The sequence below is a fragment of the Pseudopipra pipra genome, chromosome 15 (assembly GCF_036250125.1).
Source record: "Pseudopipra pipra isolate bDixPip1 chromosome 15, bDixPip1.hap1, whole genome shotgun sequence".
NCBI lineage: Eukaryota > Metazoa > Chordata > Aves > Passeriformes > Pipridae > Pseudopipra > Pseudopipra pipra.
In genome coordinates, this window is record NC_087563.1 from 13,189,958 (window position 1) to 13,208,405 (window position 18,448).

At 40.4% G+C, this 18,448-nt stretch overlaps 1 long non-coding RNA gene across 1 annotated transcript in view; it reads right to left on the minus strand.

Annotated features, from left to right (window-relative positions):
- Window positions 1-217: 217 nt before the first annotated feature.
- Window positions 218-18,448, minus strand: part of LOC135422638 (uncharacterized) — a 58,340-nt gene continuing 40,109 nt past the window's right edge. Inside the window, exon 3 of the long non-coding RNA XR_010434534.1 lies at window positions 218-1,069. This is a non-coding gene — a long non-coding RNA (uncharacterized LOC135422638). The remainder of the gene's footprint in view (window positions 1,070-18,448) is intronic.

The window sequence follows — 18,448 nt, forward strand, 5'->3', positions numbered from 1 at the left end:
GTGTACTTCTCTGCTTCTCGCTAGAACGTGGCTGACAGGAAAAAAATTGACCTTCTCATGCAAGTCTATATTTTATGCTGCAGTGCAACCAGTACTTGCATTTTCCCACAGTGAAAATTATTCTCAGTTTTCTCTTTAATACTCAAAAATGAAGGGGAAGGAGAACTGCTTGGGAAACTCAGCCTGAAATGTCTAGTCACAAGATCCCACAACAAGCTTAGTCTCTTCCAGTCTGAAATTAAACTCTGGTTTATTTTTGGCCAGGTAAAAAGTTATAGGAAGTGCAGACAGACATACAGAAAAAAAAAGATAAAGCTCAAAGAATTCCCATACTTGTTGGTAAAGACACAGTCCCAAAAAGTCCATGTTTCTCAGCACAAACCAGCAAAACATTTACACACGTACTTATGCCTTTTACATTAAGACCTCTTGTGGTTATTTCCTCAAGCATACCTACTGGATTAAATTAATCAATAAAGCTGGAAATGGCCATTCTTCATAGTGATTATACTGGTTTGAATAAGCACTTTGAATCCAGCTCAGAACTACAGATAACAAGGACAGCCATGGCCAAGGCAAGTGCAGAAATGGCCTCTCATTTCTTCCCCATTTGCCTCATTTGAAATGAATCTCTCTGTATCCAAGCTGATGGAGCTGCACTTAAACACACACACTGCCCTCAAAACCTCTGTCCCTGGAGCCTCTCTTAAAACATGTCAGAAGCATCTATCTACTTGTTAATCTGAAATTCTGTGTCCATAAAAAAGTCAGCCTCTCATACAGATAAACCGGTCTGAGAACTCAGTTTCCTCTTCTTGTTCCCAATTTATTTTTCAGGTAACAAGTTGCAGCACAAAAATTCTTGCTTTAACAGAGTCTTCTGAGACAGCTGCTGAAACAGAGCTGAAATATTTGGATTGTATTTCTGGAGGTCTCTTTTCCTTGTTGCTGTGATTTTCTGCAGGTCTCCCCTCACCAATTCTCTCATTGTCTGTGCTACACACTCACAGCCAGTGCCCTCTTGGCTGAGTCCACTGCCATAGGCGTCTTGTCTGGAACAAAGCTTCACCTGCAGCAGAAAAGTAATAGAAACAGGAAAAGTCAGGAGTGAGAGACAAAGACTGAGTGTTGAAATGAATTCCTTCCATCTGCACAAAGACTCAGGGTGTAAAACATCCTCCTGACTGGTCTGGCAATGAAATACAGGAGCATAAAGCATCCCTCTCCCTTTGCGGGATTAACTGTGAGATTCATTGTTTCTCTTGTTCATGGGAAAGGATGTTTGTCTGCATAACTGCTGTTTCCTGTGCCTCCAAGCTGGATAGGCAAGGAGAAAGCAAGGTATGGAGTGGGTAAGGAGCGGAGTCCCCACCTACACATCCACTACTGCAGCAAAGCAGGTGCCTCGGGAGAAGGGCTGTGCTGCAGGAAGAAGTTGGCAGCTGCTCACTGACAGCAGGGAGAGAGCTAGAACTGACTCAGAGTTATGTCATGCCTCTTGCTTGGAGGGAAGTGCGTGGTGGTCCAGGCAGGAGGGAGCAGTACCACCCGGGGCTGCTGCAGCACTCCGGGCTCACTGTTCTGGGGAAAATAGATCTCTTTATTTCACCTTGCAAAATTTCACAGATAAAAGGTAACTCTCTGTTGTCCCTTAGGTAATGCCATGAATGAAGAGGGGGACCTTGCTCCCTGTCTGAAACCTTGGAGACACATCCCCCATCCTGTTGCACAAAATTCAGGGGAATCTGCAGTGTTAAGGTCACCCTCTGTCTCCTTCTTCCAATTATTTCTCTGAAAGAGACAAATTTTGTTCCAAAGAAGTAACTTACAGCAGCAGTCAGCGCAAAGGACACTTGACTAAGTGTCAAGCATGCAGCACACAAAGGCTTCAAAACTGTAATAAAAAAGAACTGCAGTGAAATATATTTTGCTTGGTGAAAAGAAACAATCTATGCAGTGACTTTTGGGTGGGTTTGTGGCTTTGTTTGATAAGGGCACTGCTGCTGATAATGCCCTCCTGATGCTACTTAGCTGTAAGAAGCCAGTATAAGGCTGATCAGGACAAAGAGAAGATGCAGCTGTTGTAGAGAAAATTGCAGCATCTCCTTTTCCCTTCAGTTATTAAATAGTCCATAATAGTGAGTGGATGTCAAAAGCCAAGAAGTGAAACTATTGTTAGTATGTTATGCTATTGTATCCTGGGACAGTTGGCAGATTCTTTCAAATTTTTTGTCTGAGTGGGAAATAAAACTGTGGCTTCATGGAGAAAGGAAGGGGATCTTTCCAACAGATTGTCTCTTGTCGAACACCAGAGATATGGAGAGTTTCCCTTAGTTCCCTTTCACACTGCTTGTGACTATTCTGATTGGGTGGTGACAGTGCCATTTCAAATTTCCTTCACTAAATGTCCAAACTGAAGAAGAGAAGACTCCAGGGAGACCTTATAGCAGCTGGGGACACATGGGGTCTCTGCTCTGAGAGGGGAAATAAAAAATTGGAGGCAGTATTCATAAGTTCTTGGCTTTCATAGAGCTGCCTTTTAGTGCTGTTCCCTATGTAGCAAGGATCTGGGAAGCTCTGCTACATCCCAGTAGTGTGTGCATTTTCTTTTCCCAAAACCATCTGTTGTACTGATTTGTTAAAAAGGAAAATCAAATCCCTAATCCAGTACTACTGTGTGAATAGAATCCCGCTCAGGGCATTAGCTTTGTCTTGTCACAATGTGCCATTAAAACAAAAAGATGCCTCCAGCTTTGGGACAAAGGAGCAGTGAAAACTGAACACCACCCACTTGTGCCACGTGTACTCTAAGCCAGGGGACAGGCCCAAGGGTGTGGATGGAACTGAAGTGTCACCCTCCAGTGTGTACCAGGCTGGGAGAGGATATAGTCATAAGAAAGTAACACTTTAAAATCTCTTTTATTTAATTCCAAATCTTCTTCTTCTTTTTTTTTCTTTTTTCTTTTTTTTACTTTCTTTTCTTTTTTAGGCATAAGCGCTTCTGCAATAGCTCAGAAAAGAGAAATCCTAACCTGCTCATTCCTGTGAATCTCCTGGGCACCATCTTTTAAATAGGGCTGTGTGTGTTTGTGAGGATACATATATACCATATCTTCACAAGTAATCACCCCCCCCCAGTTCTGTTGGTACCTAAAATTAGGGTAAATACAGCAAAACTGCATAAAATCAGAATTCCCAGCTGTTGTGGTATTTAAAGGTCCTCCCAAAGCCTGACCTCTTAAGTCCAGTGAAATGCTAAGATTCCCAGTGTGTCTCTTTCATGAATTTCCAGCACCAGTGGCTTTAGATGTACCCATGGAAATAATTATGTTGGGAACATTTGGGTGGGAAGAGATTGAATACTTGCACTGGGAAGAAGATGAATAATAGCACAGTTTCCTCCAGTGGCTTGAGGGCTTTCTCTTGTTTCCTTCTGAAGGAGCTTTGTTGGTCTTGCAGCTGCTGGATGGCAGATGTCGATTTGCTGGGGCAAGGCCCCCCCTTCCCCTCCCGAGTCCATGCTTCTGCCGTGGCTGTACAGATTTCCTTTTAAATACATGGCTGCATGTGCGTCATGGATGATGCCCACTGGTTTGCTGGCAGCCCTGCCTGCAGATGCAGTAATTAATCATCAAGTGACAGGGTGGCAGTGCCCCTCATTGACTTCGGGGTGATTAAGAAGGGCTGGCTTTCTCCCTGCCTGACAAAGGAGAGCAGTGAGCTGAGCAGGGCTGCTCGCTTTGGAAATGCTGCCTCGGAACCACTGCAAAATCCTGCATTTCCTATAGCCTTTTCCATACTACTATCACTAAGTACTCTGCAAACCAGCGAGCTGGGACTCAAGGAATGTGCAAACTCCAATATTCTGCAACTGTCCCATCCACCAGCACCTCGAGGCTCTGCCCTGGGCATGGCATTCCAGCATGTTGTATGGCTACAAGGCACCAAGCCATTGGAGAAGCTGTCTGGTACAGCAGAGAATTTTTCTAGAGGAAGAGCCTTGATTGTTCTGGAAGAGATTATTTGCAGCTCCCTAAAGTACTAAAAATACAGTTGCCACTATTGAATTTTGGTATTTCTAGGTGCTAATCTAGTGCTGGGGGTGAAGGAGAACAGGAAACTGTTTTGCGTGGCATGCATTTAAAATCAGTTCCTGAACGCCTGAGTTTGGGCAGATCTCCCACCCAGCTAAATGAGAGATTTTTCTGGATAAGAATGTTGGCATTTGGCTATAAGCTGCTATTAAGAAGTAGAACGGTTTTCACTCATGAATATTCATGTGGCTATATTGACATGTGTATACTGTCAGCATACAACTTTCCAAATCCTTTTTCCAGTGTATACTGGGGAAATGAGGCAGCTGGTCATTAGTTCACCTCCCAGCACCCACGTTTACCAGTAACTTACACAAGGCAGTAGTTTTGTCAGCCTACCTGTGCCAGCTCCTATTATTCCTCTTCTGTTTCATATAGAAAAGAAGTATTTCTCATCTTTGTAGTCACTTTCTGTCACCTGCTTGCACGGGAAATGACTTTTTTAATTTTCTTCTCTATTAAAAGTCTTGGCATATTTATTATTAATATTCTTATTATTACTCAGATGGGTAAAAAGAAAAGCAATTAGACAGATTTCATTGAGAACAATTAAATACAATAGTAGTGAATCAACTAACCTGCAGATTAAGCATATGGTGGAAAGCACTGTTCTTTATGTGCCCTCCCTTTAAGTACCTGTTGTGGAGGTGGGCTCTTAGAGGTCCACAAGCTGAGAGCTGCCTGAGAGTCCTTATGTGCAGAATTGGGCTGTCAGGAGTCACAGACCACTTTTGCAAGGCTTTCTCTTCTTTGTTGCTAAATCCAAACCAAGTGCCATCTAGAACAGTGCAGTGGAGAGAAGTTAAAAAGCTAGGGGCTCTCAGGGTGTGGCAGAGGGGGCTGTATGAGGGACTGAACCCCCAGTTGCCCACACCAGAAGCTGGTGTCAGCCATGCAGTCACAACAGTGGCACTCACATCTATTTTATTTCAGGCAAACGTATAAAAGTACAGATTCAAAGGTTTTCACCCAGTCAGTGACCATGGCAAGGATACATGCTAGGACTTGTGCTTTTGGACAACTTGCAAACAGTTGTATTTATTTAGTTTTAACCTCTTGCCTGATGAATCCATTTTAGCTTGTTCTTTAAACCTTTGCCTATTTTCTCTTTGATTTCTCTTTAAATCTGATTTCATTTGGTGACCTAGGTTGTGGGCATTTTTGAAGGTGCATTTCTTTTCTTATTTTAAGCTTTGCTTTACTAGTGTCAATGGTTTGCTCACAGCCCAAGCTCAGCCTTGATGAAGACAAAAGAGTCTAACCACTGCTCCCACTCCCGGGTTCACCAGACATTTACAAAAGCTTCACATTGTTGGGTTTCAGTCTTCTTAGTGCTTAAGAGGATTTCAGGATGTCCTATATTAAATTTAAAAAAAAAATATAAAGAAAAGAGAAAAAAATACATCAGGATGTCCTCCCTGAACAAGAAAATCTTTCTGTCACCTCATTGGGACTCCCTGCTAGTTCTTGTAATTATGCTCTTCTCAAATCTTGCATGAAGTGGGTGTTATCACAGAATCACAGAATGGTTTGGGTTGGAAGGGACCTTAAAAATCATCTCACTCCAACCACCCTCCCATGAACAGGGGCACCTTTCACTAGACCAGGTTGCTCACAGCTTCATCCAGCCTGTACTTCCAGGGATGCGGCAGCCACAGCTTCTCTGGCACCTTGTTCCAGTGCCTCACCACTTTCACGGTAGAGTTTCTTCCTAATATCTATTGTAAACCTGCTCTCCGTTGTCTGAAGCATTCTCCCTCTTCCAGTCACTACATGCTCCTTTTAAAAGTCTCTCTCCATCTTTCTTGCAGGCTCTCTTCAGGTGCTGAAGGCCACAATTAGGTCACCCTGTAGCCTTGTCTTTTCCAGTCCAAACAATCCCAATTCTCTCAGCCTTTCCTCATAGGAGAGATGCTCAACCCTTCTAACTATCTTGCCAACCTCCTCTGGACTTGCTCCAACAGGTCCATGTCCTTCCTGTGCTGGGGAACCCAGAGCTGGATGCAGACAGATCCCAGTGACCAGAGAGGCCCTGGGAGGGAGAGAAATGATGCTTTGCAGATGGAGATTTGACAAAGTTTGGTCTGAGCATCCACAGCTCTCACTGAAATCTGTGGGAGCTGCAATATCAACAGTGAGCTCTTCAAATCCTGAGACTGATACCAAAATACCCTCGAACTATCCTCTGAAGTGAGAATTTTGGAGAATCAAATCAAATATTGAGTTGGAAAAGATCTCTAGGGGCCCTCGGGTCCAACCTCCCTTTTCAAAGCTGCTGCTGGAAGTATAATTCATTTGGGATCTTTTAGTTTGCCTTTAGTTACTAAATCAATGGCATGTACTTAGGCCATGCTTTCAGTCTTTCCACAGAGACTGCGAGAGCTTGAGAAAGACTTTCGAAGGAAAAAGATGAGATTCTTAACTGACTGCATGCTTCAAGAAAGTGAAGTTTTATGGTATTTAGTAAACTGGGTAGGAATTACCATAAAACCCCAAGGCTGGCAACACTGAATTTGAGAACACTCATCTTACGAGCCTACCTAGCAGATGTTTAATTTTTGTGCTTTGCTGGATGAAAAAGTCAAAATTCAAAAAAAAAATCTTTTTGAGCTAATTTGTGCTTTTTTTATTGTTTATATATATTTTAATAAATAATGACACTGGGACCAAATCATGGGGCTGGTATGCAAAATAAACCCTGTCATTTCCAGGTGCTGATAACTCTCCTTTTCAAAGCCATTACATTGTTCTTCAACCTGAAGCATTGCTTGGAAGTTAAACTTCTGAATGATCTGCTTGAAAAACAGCAAAATTCAGCAAGTTATGTTTTTGTGTTTGCCAAGTGAAATTATTACAAATTTTGATCCAACGTTGCTAAGACAGTGCAAAGAGTGCAGATGGATTTAGAGAATATGAGATGTATCGGGAGTGGGAAGGGAACTGCTCCAGCTTTGTTTGGGACGCTTGGGTCCTACTGAACATCAAGGTCCTGTGTCCAGATTGCACAGTCAAGCAGTGCAAGAAGGCAAGGGCTTTGCATCAAGACTGGGAATAAGAAACAGGAGCCAGGTTTCCATTTCTTGGACTGTCACCCTTGAGGATGCCAGACTGCTCTTTAGGGAGAGGCACCCAGCTTTGAAGAGAACCAAGTGAAACAAGGAGAAATGACACAAATGAGCTTGAACATGGTAGAGTGAAAATAAAAAAAAAATAGAGAAATGTTGTGTGGGAAGTTATCATTATTATTATTAGATGAGGAAGAAGTGTGTCCAATTCATTAGTAGCCTAATTACCTAATGAATTGACCAGCTGTCTGTATTTGCCCTCAGAATGTACATATTTCTGTGCTTGGAGGTTTCATCAGGATAAGGAAGAAGTTTTTATCTAGGCATCTCAAGAAGTTAGTCCATTGCTAGAAAAGGAAGGTGAATTCCATTAAACTGATGGAAATTATAAAAAAAAATCATCATGTTCAAAGAAACTTATTCCAGCAGTAGCATATACACGTGTGAGTTTGTAGCTAGATCGATAAATATTTCTATGAGGATTCACAGACACAGAGTGGTGGGGTGGCTCTGCACCATACCTGCTGAAATCTGGATTCCATTGTCACTGCTCAAGGAATGAAAAACCACAGCAAGACTGAAGTCTGCTCCAACCAGCAATCTAGCATTTCAAATAATTTCATTTTTAATTGAATGTGTCTAAGAGGTTACTTTTAATAATTGAAACAGAGATTGCTCCAGGAGGATTAGAATACGTGTTTAGAAGATAGGGATGCTTTCAAAAGGAAAAAAAAAAAATATTCCTGACAAGTTGAGTGGTACTATAACTTGCTACCACATTACCACATAGGGAATAAAGACTGTGGCATGAAGGAAAAACTGAGCACTCTGTGATAGAAAAGATCTTAATCACCTCATATTGCAAGGAGGACCAAATCACTGCAGGATTTGTTAGCATCTGAAAATACTAAATGAAAAAATTAAAGCTCAGAAAAGCTTTACAGATTTATCTCTCTTGCTAGTGGGGAATCCAAAAGTACTCCAGCAGGCAGTGTTGTACCTTACATGTGTGGTTCCCAGGGGATGTCCTGATGCTGTGACTTTTTCCTAGATGCAAGCTTGAGCAGGAAAGTGTCCAGTCCTGTACTATAGGGGCAAATTTCCAAGACTTGCTCCGTGGCAACTGAAATCTAGACAAGGCTTCAGAAAGCCTTTGGCTTCAGGTCATTGTCCTCAAGACAGACCTATGTGATGCTTAGGAGCATCAGTTACTGGTGCTATTCAAGTACTGATGATGTTTGAGCCTCCTAGAGCTATGGGAATGGTCAGCAATGATTTTCCAACCATTTGTACAGATTTGCTTTTTTCTTTGCTGCCTGAAATTCCTGCTTCCTGCACCCTCCTGCTTGTGCCCCTTTTCCTGCCTTTCCCCAAATGTGCCTGGTGCTGGGTGTATAGTCCACTGTCAATACCTGAGAAAGGGAAAACAAACCCCTCTGATTAGCCCTAAGAATGGCACGGACAGGGAGAATAAGCCAAGAAGAGAGACCTGTACAGCTTCTCACACATGCTGTCTCAAAGGGTTTTCCCTTAGGAGCTTCTACTTTGCCCCTCAAATCAACTATTTGTTGTAATAAACCTCTAGTCCCATTCTCAGCTGCGATGCCCAAGAGCAGCTGAACAAATTACCTTGTAATAGCAAAAGATTTTGCTAAATGTGGATGACAATCCTCAATCTTTTCTTAGTTATCATCTGGAGAAAATTTATCATTTTCAAGTTTTCTGATTGGCTTATAGAGGCAGCAAAACTAACCTTCAATTTTGTCCTTCAGAGATATCTAAAAGAAATTCATGAGAGTATAAACTCCGGTAAATCCTTTTGCTTTCAATTCATCTTAAAAAGTGCTTTTAGCTGATATAAATTATACTGGTTCCAGAAGCAAAATAGCAAAATCTAGTAAAAGTATATTAACTCCACTGGCAGTGACATATTTCCAGTAAGGTTTTTCCTAAAATGCAATTCCCCACACCTTGTTTAGTTTGTTTTGTTGGTTTTTTTTTTTTATAAAGCAGCAGAATATTGGAAGATTAAATTTGATTTCACAGTGTTTTAGTGTTTTGCATCTTAATCTCATCTAATTTCTCAGACAGTAAGTTCTCAGCGACACTTGAGAAAATGTGACCTTTGAATTTTCTGTTGTGACTTTTTGAATCAGTCAGCTGGGGAAACCTTAAAAGAGAAGTTATCTCAGCTCTTTTTTTAGCAGGGCCCTCCTGCGGATTGGAAGTTATCAGCATCTTCCAACCGATATGCCGTAGTTTTGAAAATGTTCTTTCTTAAGCAATTGCATCTGAACTTTTGGGGCTTTGCTGATGAACGAATGAGTCATTTACAAGCATTTTACAGGATAGCAGCAGGTCTGTTCTTAATCAGTTTTGAGGAAGGAGATCCAGGGAAATTTTAAATACTGTGTTTTCATTATAGAGTTAGGTTTTATTCATGAGATTCTCATTGACCTTTTAAGTAAGCTACACAGCTACCATGCCAGAATTTCCAACAAACTAAGGGAGTTTTAGCAAAACTTTCTTAACTCTTTTTTCAGAAAAGTGGGTTGGGAATTAACTGTGAGTGCTTTTTTTCTTTTGGCCTCTGCTCAAACAAAGCAGTATTTAGGCAACTTGGGATTCCTATGATCTTCCTTCTCTGAAAGTCTGGGGAACAGACACCTTTCTCCATTTGACAGACAAACTGAGAAATGTGCCTGTTGGGCCTCTCTGGGAAGAAGGCCTCTTCACAGCTGGGCAGACTTTATTATTTTTGATGCAGTACATGTTTAGAAAATCTTTGGATTTCTCCAGCTATAGAGTCAGACCCATAGAAGATGTTCTGATCCTCATTGCCCACACACTTTGTCAGTGTAAACATTGTCTTAGTCTGACCTAAGACATCCCTGAGGTATTCTGGAAGGATCAGCTGCTTCTGACAACTGGGAAAAAAAACGATTTCCAAAATTAAGACTAATTCTCCTTTTGGGCTGACCTTACCAGACTTTATTTTTTTTTGTTCTGTATAGGACAATTAAAAGAATCAGGATGGCAGAAAGTGTCATTGAAAGTGACAACTGATCTCCTGATGATCAGGAGATCTTCTGCTAATACTAATTTGTGTCCCACTAATTTCATGGGTTCTGCACCAAAGTCACAGACCAGATTGGCAGCAACTCACTGGGAGTTTGCTGGAAGTATCCCAAGTATAAAGGATAGAGGGAGTATGAAAGAACACATTCCATTTAAAATCAAGTTCTATATGATATAATCCCCCTTTAATAAGAAAAAGCAAAACATTACCTACCTTTGTAGGATAACACGGGCATTAGTCCCAGGAAGTTATACTTGCAAAACACAGCACTCGCCCATCTAATGAGTTCTATTTATCTAAAGAGAACTGGGAAATGCTGTCATGGTACTGTTTTATGTGTGCATGCATATTGCTAATTCCTGTAAGGTAGCAGGGAGCATCTCCTCTGTCCTTGTCTGCTACACAAGTTCTGCCTCATGATTTCATTTGATGCTCCCAAGTTCCTCTCACAGGAGGAGACTAATCATTCCTTATTCACCTTTTCCTGCCAGCCACTCTTTTATATAACTCTATCACTTCTTCATCCAGTCAGCTCTTTTCAGAGTTGAAAACTTGTAGTCTATTTAATCTCTCCCAGTACAGAACCTATCTCATGTCTTTGATTGTCTTTGTTGTCCTTCTCCGTATCTTCACTAGTTTTTGGCTATTTCATTGTGATGCAGTGAATGCAGTATTTAAGTGTGGGCAAATTTTGGGCTCATTCAGTGGCACAGTTCTGCTTTCCCTGTTGCTCTTGGTTGCTTTCATACCTCACATTCTGTTTACCTTTCCAGCCTGCCGCAGGGCAATGAACAGATGTTTTTGTTGAGCAATCTGCAGCCACTCTATGATCTCTTTGCAGAATGATAATGGCTAATTTAGAGCTTATCATTGCATATGTGTATTTAGTGTTGTTTTCCCCATGTGCATTACTTTGCATTTATCAACATTGAATTTAATCTGCCAGTTTCTTCCTCCCGCAGAACTCTATGATCAGTTTTAGTTTTTACTCCCTGAATAATTTTATACCCTCAGCAAAATTGAAGATCATCCTTAGGGCTAATTTTATTTAATATTTTCATTAATATCTGCATACAAAAAAGTTTCAGTGTGGGAATTTAATTTGCTAATAGCACAAAGTTGAGAAACCATCTTCATTTCGGAAGATGCTCAGCATATTACGGATTAATAAATAGATTACTTTGGGCACTGGAGTAATGGAAATTAAAATAAATGCAATGTAAAATGCAAAGTCATTCTATTTGTTACATTATATTGACATTTTAAAAATGTTATGCATATTTAAGAGTATATAACAACAATTCCTGCTGGGGCTGGAGAGTTCAGTAGAGGAAAAAAAAACCACCCTGATACATTAATCAAACTGCAAATGGACTCTAAGCCACTGGTGTTATATAGCTATAAAAAGTCAAACCTAATCTTTGGAGATAGCAAAACATGCATATCCTGTAGAGATAAAGAAGGATCAGTATTACTGTGTGAGTGCTGGATTGCCAGGTATTCCTCTGCTCACTCATGTTCAGTGAAGATTCATTCAAGTTAGAGATGCACAGGTCAGATAACTTGAGGACTGGGAAATTTGTCTGCAAGAAGCATTTCAAAGAGGAAAACTGATTTTCCTTTATAAATGAACTGAGGAACAGAACTCTGCTAGCTAATGGTGCCACTGGCACAGGAGCAAAGAAGCATAAATTGATCACGGATAGATTTAAGATGGAAATTAACTGAAGCTTTCTAACTATTAACTGGGTGAGAAGCAATGTTAAAATGAAGCTTGAAGCCTCTGTGAAGGAGTTAGATTACATGATTATCCCCCTCAACAGCTGACTGGCTCTGCTGGCTGAGAAGCCATCTTTCCAGCAGGAATGAATTCCTCTACTTCAGCATCATGCCAGCAGTGTTTCATTCCCTCATCATTACCGGAGGATGATTCAAAAGGTGTCTCCTTGCTGCTACAAACTCCACTGACTTGAGCAAGCAGCAGGGGACATGCCCTGCTCTCAAGGAAGGGCTGGATAATGCTGCTGTGAAGCTCCTGGCCACGATGTCAAGAGCTGGCAGCTAATCAAGCTCAGATGATTTTCAACAAGCCATTTCTCATTAACATTTCTACATATGGATGAAAAATACTTAAACAGCAGCACTGAATGCTGGAGTCCTCTGTCTATAAGACAGCCCATGCAATAAACATGAATAGTTTCTTCACTGGCTATTAGGAGGTCTTGAATAGTTTACAGTGGGAGATCATTTCAAGCTCCATAGACATTTTTAGGTCTCAGCTTTTGGGTATTCACCCAACAATAGCAGTCAGTTTATGCCAGTCATAGAACTAAGAAGTTTGTTTTGTGAATGCATGAAAGTCAGAAACTAAAGAAGTCAATTTTTTTTTTCTGAAGTATATGCTCCTTTAATCTTCAGCCCACAGTTGTTCCCTCGATTTTGAGAAGACTTAATGTTACAAAAAACAGAATCACTACTACGCGATCCCACTTGTTGGTTTTGTAGGGTTTTTCCATTTTTTTTTTTTTGTTGTTGTTGCTCTTCTGGTGTGGGTTTTTCTAAGATGAAAAACTTACACTGACAAATTCCTTCCTTTATGTGTGGCACTTTGCAAAAGCACAGTAAATATAAAAAGTATAATGACAAATGCCATGGAGAGCTCTGAAAAGAAAACTCTTCAGAGAAAAAGATGCTCGGAAGGAGAAGGGTGGCAAAAGAGTGACCACAGTATGTTCAAACCAAAGTGTATTGTGAATATTCTTTCTTTTATCTTTTGTTGGAGTGAAGGGCTTAGTGTGCTTTCTACCAGCTGACATGAAGAGGACAAAGGGTGCTTGAAATCACACTTTCACCAAGAAAGTATTTGAGTCTTCTTTCCTTAGATGTGACCTTTAGGACAGTTCTAGTTCAAATAGGCCAGACAGAAAAATAAAGTAGGAAGCATTTCTGTTTGGGAATTTCTGTTTGGTTTTTTTTCCCCCTTTTGTTTCTATTCCACAGCATGGTGAGCACAGGGTCTTCATCAGAGCCTCCCAGCCCCAGGGCTTGCTAAGATAACATCACTTTCCTGCCTAGCTGGGCATGAAAACCACTCACGTGCTGGGTTCACGTGCTCTGCTGAGAGTACAGACAACAATAAATTGGTGCTGTTTCAATGGACTTTATGTAGAACCTGAGGCAGAGATTAGAGCTGGGTTTTTTGGTCCTGTTAGTGTAAACCTTATTGAGAAACTTGCAGTCACACTTCATATTCCATTTATTTTCTTAACGGTTCATAGAAGATTACTAAGTGAATAATAAATGTTTCAATTAAACACACAGATTGTTATCTAGGTCAATAAATTGCTTTCAAACTTCAGTAATGTCTGCTGGTGATGTAACAAGTTTGGAACAAACCTCATATATGCTTTTAATACTTATTACTGTTCATTAACCCTCTATCAACCATTTACAAATGCTAATATAAAACATGGTAAAAATTCATTCAATTGAGAGTACCTGATATTGGTAATATCAATTTGCACTACTGAATTCTCCAAGTAAATCAGAAAGAAAATGGCCATGGAGTATCTTAGACAAGTAGGAGAGAAATAGACATTTATATTAATCTAACAAATTTTTATGGAGTCAAGGTGGGATATAGAGCTTGTTCCATTTTCAGTGGAGGGGATAAGCATGAGCAGAGAACAATTCATCACACCTATCTTACCACAGGATTAATTTTCTTCTGTACTGAGTATAAATTGGCCTGAAGAAAATAATTTCAACAGAACTGGATATGAGCACCATATCTGGCCAGAAAATTGGCTGACTGATGGTAAACAATGGGTAACGATAGATTTTTGAGGCATCAAATTGTCAGATGTAGCTAAAAAATATAGCAGAGGAATCTGTCTTAAGATTGTTCTTATTTAACATCACCTTTAGTGATCAGGAAGAAGGCATGAGAAGCATATTAGTTAAACAGGCAGATGGTGTTGCCTTGGAAGCCAACCAAACTTTAGAAATGACAGAAATATTGCAAAAGATCTGTAAAAGTCAAGAAAAGGGATGAGGGACAAAAACAGAAACAGTTTGAATTGGTGGAGATGAAAGCATTGACAAAACATCCCAAAGCACTGAGTGCAGTGCACACACCAAAGGAGAAGGAGCAGTGACAGCAAGAAGAGATGCCTCCAAAACAGGACAGCTCTTTGGAGCTAACAGTGTTGAGCTATCTGTGATCATGAAAAATGGAAGCAATATCCTCTGTTATGTACCTGGTCTCTATAAAATGTCCTTACCATCATCATCTTCTAAGTGAATTTTGTACCTCTCTCAGTCCTAGATGAAGAGCTAAGGCAGCCTTGTTGTACCTGCAGAAAAAATGGTCAGTCAGGGTCTGCCTGAAACCCACTAATTAGCACTGTTAATTATAGGGTAGTTTGGCACACTTCCAGCTCTACCCCTGCTGGTAAAAACAGTGTATTACTTTTAGGTCAGATGTTTGTGCTGCATCAGCCCTGGTGCTGTAGTGAGCACACAGCTCACATCAGATGTAAGTGGATAAACAAAGAACCAAACAATCATACTTTAAGTGCAGAGATCTGAAACCCCAATAGCCAAAAGGAATGCCAGTTAATTCACTCAATCACTCACAGCTACAGCCATGGAAGTAGCTGATGGCCATCCTGACAATCACTGCTCTCATCATTATTCTAATCATACCAGTCTATTTATCTATGTGAGCAACACATACTCTGCACAGCATATGTGCTGTCTTCTGGGCCAGTCTGGATTAGGATGAGGATCTTTATATGGAATCACTGTGATGCTCTGTGCCTCCTGCAGTCTCCTAATCCAGAGCAGTTCCCTGGCTGTTCTGCCCATGGCACTGTAGCTTCCACTGTGCTCCAGCCTCACAGGGCTCAACAGCTCCGTTTTCCCCACAAAATATGAAGACTTGGCAAACCAACACACATAGTATACATTTCAATTAATATTTTTTTTTTTTTTTTAATGGTGAAATGTATGGAGTTACTTGTGTTTCTAACCTGACTGATCAGGCATTTAAGATACACATAGAAATGCAACAAGGGCAGAGGAAAGAGATGACCACCTTGGATGCCTGTCCCCCAGGAGACTATGTAGAAGCAAATGTACAGTGTTCCTGTGGTGTCCAGGGTGAGGAAACTTAAAAATACTCAGATTCAAGGCATGAGAACCCAAACCAAAATCCAGATACCTGTCCAAATGGGGTAGTTCTAATGGACCAATGACCACGACCAGGTAAACATTAATTCAGGGTTACCTTTTTTTTTTTTAGATTAAAAAAATGTTGACAGTAAAGAAGAGACATTTTAACTCAGCCTTGAGATCTTTGCAGTTTATGAGGAAGAAGCTTAGCTAAAAAAGGGATGGCAAGTAGTATACAAGGAATGAGTAATAGATGGATGTAACAGTGGTGTAACAGTGGTACAACACTGTGAATGGAAAAATACCAATGACTTCAGAAGTGCTGGAAAGCTTCCTGTGTGTTCCTTTAAACACATATATTGCCTGGATTCAAAATCCTTTTGTGCCTGAGAACGAATGCAGTGATTTTCACATGAGGCAGCACTAAAAATCATACTCCAATTCCCTATCGAAAAATGAGAGGTTCTAATATTTACTCTTAACCCAAGAGAACAATAAAAGAGGGTTTGTTCACATGCTCCCAATGGCATGTCAATTCCATTTAGTTATGGAAAAAATAAATAAAACACATATCAAATATAAATAAATACAAATCAAGTTCTTAATCACAGAGTTTATACAGCAGTTTCCATCCCCTGCAATCAGCTCTGTAATTGCCTCACCTGGAGCTGAAATGTCATCTCTCCAGAGAGGAGGAGGAGGACTGTTGTCTTTTCAAAAGATGATAATGGATTTGATAGAATATGATTCACAAAAGCATGGTCAATTTTTTAGTTTTCTCACTATGCATGGCATGTTAGAGAAATCTTAGTGAGATGAGTGAATCCCTTTTAACTGTCCTTGAATGAAGAACAAAGTGAGAAGTGAATTGAGAGCCAACTAAAATATTCTTTATTACCATGTCAAGAGCAATGTCCTGTTCTGCTGGGACATGCTTAAACTACCACCTGCCACTCTAACCCTGATGTCAGAGAGTAAATTGTGTGTTGCTATAAAAGACCTGTGGTTCTACCTACTGTGGGAGGAGGAGCCCCTCAGGAGAGACACTGAGTCATGGCCTCAGTGCCAAGAATGTCATCTGTCTTAGGGTATTCCCAGGGGAAAATTGAGTCTTGCTTATCTCACTTATGTGATAGGAACTATAAGAGGAAACAAGAGTCTCCTGAGGCTTTTCTTTCTCTCATTGTCTATTATGATGTTAAGTTCATAATCTATCTTTTAGGACTGAGACTCTGTTAATTGTAAAACAGAGTTCTTCATCATGCCCTCACATCTTGCAGGTCGCCTGCTCTGAGAGAGCAAAGTTACTTAAACTGTCAGAACTTCTTTCTGGAGGAGGAATTCCTCCACCACTCAAACATCCCATGAACCCCTACTATTCATCAAGAATATTTACTGATGTGCTGTCAGGATATGGTGTACATGTCTTTGTAAATGGAAATTCTAGAATATTTTCCATTTTTTGTGTTATGTACTTCTACAGCCTGACTGCAATCCCACTCCCTGAATAGTTATTTATTTTAGTTTCACTGCTGTCATCACTGTCCTACATATAAATTATGTCGTGCTGCTCAGGACAGACAGAGTTCTCAAAGCACGTAGTGCAGAGATTTTCCCCAGTGACTCTGGCAAGAAGGCAATGAAGCACAGCAGAGGAGAAGCTCTGACATAAGGCAGCAACTCCAATAGTTCCCAAATTGCACTACCCAGAGGAAATATCCAGTCCCCATGCATAGGGACATCAGCCATTTTATCTTGGCAGAGTAAATAGATTGTGCACCAGGACTCTGCTTCTGACGGCTCCTCAGTGCAGATAAAACCAGTAATTGTGCTGATAACAGAGTCACTAAGATGGATATTTGGGGGGGGGGAGAAGCCATGCACGTTTTTGAGACACATGGGCAATTTAGCAACTTCCAAACTGTTTGACTAAATGTAAATAGCACTCCTGATGTTATATGCAGCTCACTAAATACTAAACAATATGTCCATCAAGCATGGAAATCCAAGTTACAAATTATAAGACTCTCTACTTGGCAAGCTCTTTTTATCCAAAGGTAAATTATAAGAGCTACAAAACCAAAGTGAAGCAATGCAGGGAACCTGGGTTGTTATGGACATGTGCCTTGTAGGTTCTCTGAAGTCTGACAAGATGTAAATGCCAAATTAAACTTTTTCTTACATTGTTGTTTCTTGTAGATTGTTTGATGTCTGGTAGGAGTTGAAACGGCAGCTTTTCTCTGCTAATAGCTTCTCTTTACTCTCTCTGACAACCTGGTTTCAAAAGACCTGTAAGAACTCGATTTATTTAAGAATTTTCCTGGCTGTCAAATTTGCTTTAATTTAGACAGCAAGATCAAAAGTCATTAAGGGAGAACAGGCACAGAAATGAATAGGCATATGCATACATATACAAGCCACTATGCAGGATAAAATCCATGGAGCCTCTGTCGAAACAAAAATACTTTTGCATGTTTCAGATGACTGTAGGTTTATCAGCCTGAGGAATAAGGAACAGGAACAGATGAATATTACATAAATAAAGATCTTATTCTCCTACATTTATAAAGATCAAAGGAGGAGAAATAATGAATAAAGTGACATAATTGTCATCAGAGAATTTAATGATCATAGATTTGTCTCAGAAGATAACAAGAAATGTACTCAGATAAGGGACTAATGTGAATCTAAATCCTCCTCATGCTGTCAGATACCAGTTAAAGCTTGCAAACGACTCCACCTCCTCTGCCCATCACTTTGTTTACAGAATGGCTACCACTGATTTTGCCAGTAATGGATTATGAGGGGGGTTATTGGCTGATAGACAAAGCACCAAAATGGATGAGAGAAATGTATTTATTTCTGATTTTCTGTGAATTTTAGACCACTGCCAGTCATCAAATTATCCATCAGCATAACAGTGAGATCACTAGTACATGCATAATTTTCATTGTATTATGATGCATCAATCAGAAAAATAAGACATGGGTAAAGAGACTCTTTCTATAATTGGCCACTACGTTGCACTCCTACAC